Here is a 6000-nt window from a genome sequence, read left to right on the forward strand (position 1 = left end):
GAGAGAGAGAGAGAGAGTGAGAGAAAAGCTAACTGGCAAAAATAGAAATTTAACGCTATTCGTCTTCAGAATTTTATATTTCAGTCAAATGATTCGTATTTAAATAAACATGAAAATGTTTTAGTTACTTCGAGTGTCTATTAAATAATGGTAAATAAAAAATTAAATTTGATATGTGAAAATTTTGAAGAAGAAAAAATCATCAAATCACGAAAATGTATTTATAAAATAATGCCATTGATTGTTAGACAAGTTAAACGCACGGAATCTTAAAAATATAATGTGTAATATTTATAACATATAATAAAACTAAATGGTTTTTATTGTTTCCATGTGCTGATCTAATCACCAATGAAGAACAACACGACAACAACAACAACAATTTAGTGTCATATTGATAATAAAATTTAGTTAAGTCAATCAGTACAATACCAATTTATAATATAATTGAATGTCTTTCTTAGAAACTATGATGGCCTGTAAACTTATACATACATAAGTGTATTGTTGCAAACTTTCTGTTTCGTTAATATTAAAACGTTTATTTTTTAAACGTTAATGTTTTAAATGCTTGTAATTATTATCTATTTAAATGTTTCATAATTGCTAAGTTAATAAGGGGCACTTAATTGTCAGGAACTTGGTGAAATATGTCCTTGGTTTTGCCCATTTCTAATCTTACAGTAAATTTGAACTTATTGGACCTTCTCGTGACCGGGCGTTTCATTAGTTCAAAGAGTCAACCCGCTGGCCGTTCGGTTTTCTTGAAAAGAGAAGCAGAAGGTCACCACCGTGAACTGTAATCTCGTAGAATCTCCTTCAGGTCGCGGGCTGTAATCAGGTCGGCCTTGCGAAGACAATGCGAAAAGGCACCATCCTCAGACACCATCCCCGAGCGATTTCCAGCTCTTGACAACAGTTATTAGCCGTTCAGCCTTCGTGTCATCCGGTACGTTGCACATCCGAATTCCAGAAAAGTTCCAATACTGAAATTATAAAATTGACAATTTTCCCAGAAGAATCTATTTTTTCTTTACAACCGTTCAAAGGCTACACAAAACTCGTACTGATGAGAACCGTAGTATGCATATGTATGTATGTTATATATTGATATACAATATCCCAACAATGATCTTTAAAGAAATTATTTTCTTGTGATTGATATCATTCTTAATATTACAATTCTATTTAAAATATACATTAGATATATTGTATATAAAATATACAAAAGAAAAAAAAGCATATTTGCGGAAAATAACAAATTATTTAAAGGGGTCTTACATTTAGGTACTATGTCACCTAAATTAGATGTCGAATCGCCTAATTCTTGGTTAGTATGTACGAGTATGTAAATTACATAAATACATACACAATTACTATCCATATAACACGTCGTTTCTTTATTAAATCATTCATTAAAATTTAAATTATTTATGTATCCAACCATTCCTCAACGTTCACATGTGTTGTGAGTTTAGCCTATATCACGCCTAAGAGGAAAGAAATTGACTTATTAAATAATTAAACGCCAATTACAAAAAAACAAATTGTGTATAATGTATCATTCACATTCAGAAAACTCACCTTACTTTTACGATTTCTACATAAGCGAGCTGTTAATTATACACTTTTTGCCTGTTACAGTACAATCTTGATAATTCACATGGCATTATTCTATACGCTCCTAGCAAAGAGCAGGGCCCAATAAAAAATCCTGATTTTGCCCCTTTTATTTTAAATTAGATTGCTTTTGTCTGTAATTGGCAAAATGTAATTGAACGTAAATTAGGGGTGTCGGCGACCGCAATGGTTATTTCGTTGGTTGACACGGCACTAATCACTATATGAAGGGAGAGGGCCGGGGTTCGAATCCATCATCCCTGAGTTCGACTTACTCATTTATTTATTTTTCATTTAGTTTAATGTTAAGAGCAGTCCCTTCCGGAAAAAAACTCATGACTAGAAACCGGATTTCTGTGATATTGCACATTTTGTTTGCTTGCGTTTTGCCCGTTCTAAACCAAGTTTCTACCCGTTTCACAACAAAACGAAGCATATTTTCAAATTTTATATTGCACAAAATTGTACAATTTGTACCGTTTGGATATATAGTGGAAAAATTTGGTTTTATCTCACAATTGATCTAATTTCATGCAATTTAAGTTATTTATAAAAACCCTAATTACATTTTGCATTAGAAATTACAATAATAAGTTTATAAAGGGGGCGGCGTTGGCCGCAACGGCCCTGCATTCGAACCCTACATACTTACAATTTTTTTTTTCAAAAACACCGACACTCTGAGGGTTTATATGACCTCTGCTGTTGCAAACCCAAGTTAAAAAAAAAATTTTAAATAATAATTAAAAAAATATAGAAAAATAAACAAATAAACAAAATTTAAGAGCTTTTTTTGTGGGGGGGGGAATAACTTAGTGCTTAGCTGTTGCGAACCCTCGTTAAAAAAAAAGAAAAAAAGTTTATAAAATGTATGTATTCATTTAAGTTGCAAGTAAACATTTAAATAACATTAGCAACTGCATAGTAAATCGAAAAATATCTTATCGAGATTTTGTACACGGCGTAAAAATATGGCTAAAATGAGCGTTTTTTATCAAAATAAAATATTATCCGGAATCTAGAATTATTGGTACGGTGATACATATGTTGTCTGAGCTTTACCATATACGTATAAAATCTTTTCTGGCGTGTCAGAAAGTCCTCCATTGACGTGACATTATTACATACAAATTTAACCCAATCTATCATAAAATAAAAATATTGTTTATTTACGTGTAGAAATGTGGGGTGATTAGTGACCGTTAATCGATAATTATTCAGAAATCGTGAGATGTGGTCTGGTGAGATGTAGGTTTCAGAAAAACATTTTCTTTATCGTGCCAACGTTTCGATCTTTATTGAGATCATCTTCTGTTTGCCTGGGATTTACAAACATTGTTTACATTTAACAAATACATTTAGGATGTGGAAAAGTGAATTTATACAATGCAAAATATATTTTATATATTCATCAATGTATTTCTACTCACTCAAAGTGTTTGTCTTCTGTGTAATTGTGCCATTCTTGCGTGTCGTGTTGAGAGTGCCAGTGAGATTTGATGTTTTATTTTTATATACGTTGGATTTTGAAGGGGTGAGGAAGGAAGTCGGTATAGAAAAAATATTTTTGTATAAGGCTTTTTGTATTGTTTATCTGATCTAACGTTTCTTTAGGAGAATTGTTAAATCATATTAACTTTATGTTGTTTCCTGAAATATATTACTTCTTCGCAATTACGAAAAGTCAAACGCAAATATTATTCAAAAATGCATACCAAACATACGCGTATGATTTGAAAATATTTTTAACATTATGTTCTTTCCTAAAATATATATTTTAACATTTAATGCAAATACAAGGAACTTGGAAATGTCAATCTCAGTTGATCGAATTGAAAAATGTTCGTATCAGTACGTTCTTTCTTACAATATCTTATTTTTAAACAATTACAATAAAATAAAATTTAGTAATGATTAAAAAATGTCACGTACTTATTGGATATTTCATACGAATTGATCTTTTAATTTAGTTTGTAGCCATAATCATTTTTATTGACATATATTATTAATAACAGAAAGAAAGAAAAACATTTACTAAACAATGTTTAAAATATTATGCTTTTTTATATGTGTAAAATAAATATTTTTGCATGGCATAGCCGTCAGCCGGAATTTGGGCTTTGGTACTTTAGTATTTTGTACAGAGAAATTTAAAAAAATGTTCACTAGTTTTCGTGGTCCGCTTGACCAATTAATATCCTACAATTAATTAAGGTTTTGAGTTGGGATAAAAAAGCCAGTGTCACAAGCGGGATTCGAACTGAAGTTGAGATGGGAAGTTAGTGTCCAAGTGGATCGAAGTCACGATAGCTCAAGTGGTAGAGCAGCGGCGTATCTAGTCGAAGATCGTGGGTTCGAATCCCGCTCGTGGCACTACACTTTTTTATCTCAACTAAAAACCTTAATTACTTGAAAGATAAAAAATGTTATTTAAATAAATAAACATTGAATCAATACTGTAAAAAGAATATCGAATGACAAGTCAAAAGATTTCAATTAATATAAAACAAATTTCTTGAAGGTAACAAGTAAATAAAAAGTTCTGTTGGCCAAAACAGTATATAGAAATTATTTAAATTAAGTCTGTATTATTAAGTAGTAGTAATATGCCTTTTGCTTAACTAGATGTGAAAAAGTGTTATTTATATTCATATTAATTTTATTTAAATAGCAATTCAAGGTAGTAAGTACTGGACCTGTTTTATAGCAGGATTAACTTTAGTTAAACTGTATGAAAAGTTTTATAATTTTTAACATTATTCTATTTTATCTGTCGTGCAATTTCACCTGACCTTCCTTTGTTTAATATAACGCTTGTATTAAAGGTTTTGCGTTTGTAAATTAACAATTTGCTGTCATCATCGTCATAAATATTTCAGTAATGAGGATGCAACAAGATTTGAACACATTATTAGCAACTTATTTTAATAATTGCATGGAAAATTGAACGCCTTTATATATTGAATAGAGGTCAAATTTTTTTACGGTTGTGTCCAAATCGAGCTTATTGATTTAGAGCGTATAGATAAATGCATTCAAAATTAATGACCACGGGGGACACGACACATTTTCTCGACACGAGATACTAATACTATTTAATTACCACCTATTTTATAGGGAAAAGGAAGGATGATGATAACTATTTACATTATAATCTTTAAAACCATTTCTTAATAATTTAAAAAAAATTAAATTATTCATGAATAGTTTTAAACATCATCCGCTGCCATCAAAACGCAACATATTTTAGATATGTATATTTTGTTTCATTCTGGAGTAGGAAAAATGAGAGTCAAGCGTGAAATATTAAAAATTCAGCGCGGTATGAGGTGTTGAAATATTTTTGAGTCAGCGATTTGCCAAGTTTAAGGAGGAGATTTTTTTCGCCTGAAAACAATGAATCTTACAATAGACGATGACTAATAATCTAATAAGCTTATAATCCACGCATATAACGAACTGAAAGAACTTGTAATACCAAATTTGAATAGAACACGTTAAACTACTTGAAAAACGCAAAGAATAAAATTAATTAACATAGGATTTTGTCCATTAAAACTTTATATCGGTTATAATATGAAATTGCGTATAATTTTCAATTAATTAAGGTTTTTAGTTGAGTTAAAAAAGTCAGTGTCACGAGCGGGATTCGAACCCTCGACCTTCGGCTTGATACGCCGCTACTCTACCACTTGAGCTATCGTGACTTCGATCCACTCGGACACTAAAAAACACTAAAAACCTTATAATAATTTTTTCTCCCGCCGACGTCTAAAATATATCCCGAATGGATAAAAAGATACTAACCATGTTTTTTTTTTAAATATAATTGATTTTATAAATAATTCACATAATTGGTCTATAATCGCAGTACAAGGTGTTAAAATTGGAAGAAGGAAGAAAAAAAAAGTCACCGATTTTCTTTCACATCCGTCCGACAAGGTTATCCCCCTATTGAAACTTCTATCACGTTCCGAATGCCTCACAATCGTCGGCAATTAGGAGAATTGCTGTTTTTAAAGTAATTTGCCCTCTAAAGTACAATTTTTCGGTGACTAGGATAATTTAACGCTATGAATTCCTTATTTGAATTCATTATTTAATAAAAAAACTTCCAATCAGTAAGATTTTATGGGAAATGTGTGCATTTGGGGATGACATAACACGACGCTCATCACTGCAAGGTGCAAGGTCCCGGGTTCGAATGCAGCGGCCCTAAATTCGAACCTGACATACTTACAAATGGCCTTTTTTTTTCAAAAAACCGGCACCCTGTTGAAAACTCTCGTTATAAAAAAAAAAAAAAAAAAAAAAAAAAAAACGCGGTCTTGTATACTTTCCACCGTTATGTTTAGAATTTTTGACCTACCCCATAAAAAT

The sequence above is a fragment of the Cimex lectularius genome, unplaced genomic scaffold (genome assembly GCF_000648675.2).
Source record: "Cimex lectularius strain Harlan isolate CLEC.00 unplaced genomic scaffold, Clec_2.1 scaffold218, whole genome shotgun sequence".
Classification (NCBI taxonomy): domain Eukaryota; kingdom Metazoa; phylum Arthropoda; class Insecta; order Hemiptera; family Cimicidae; genus Cimex; species Cimex lectularius.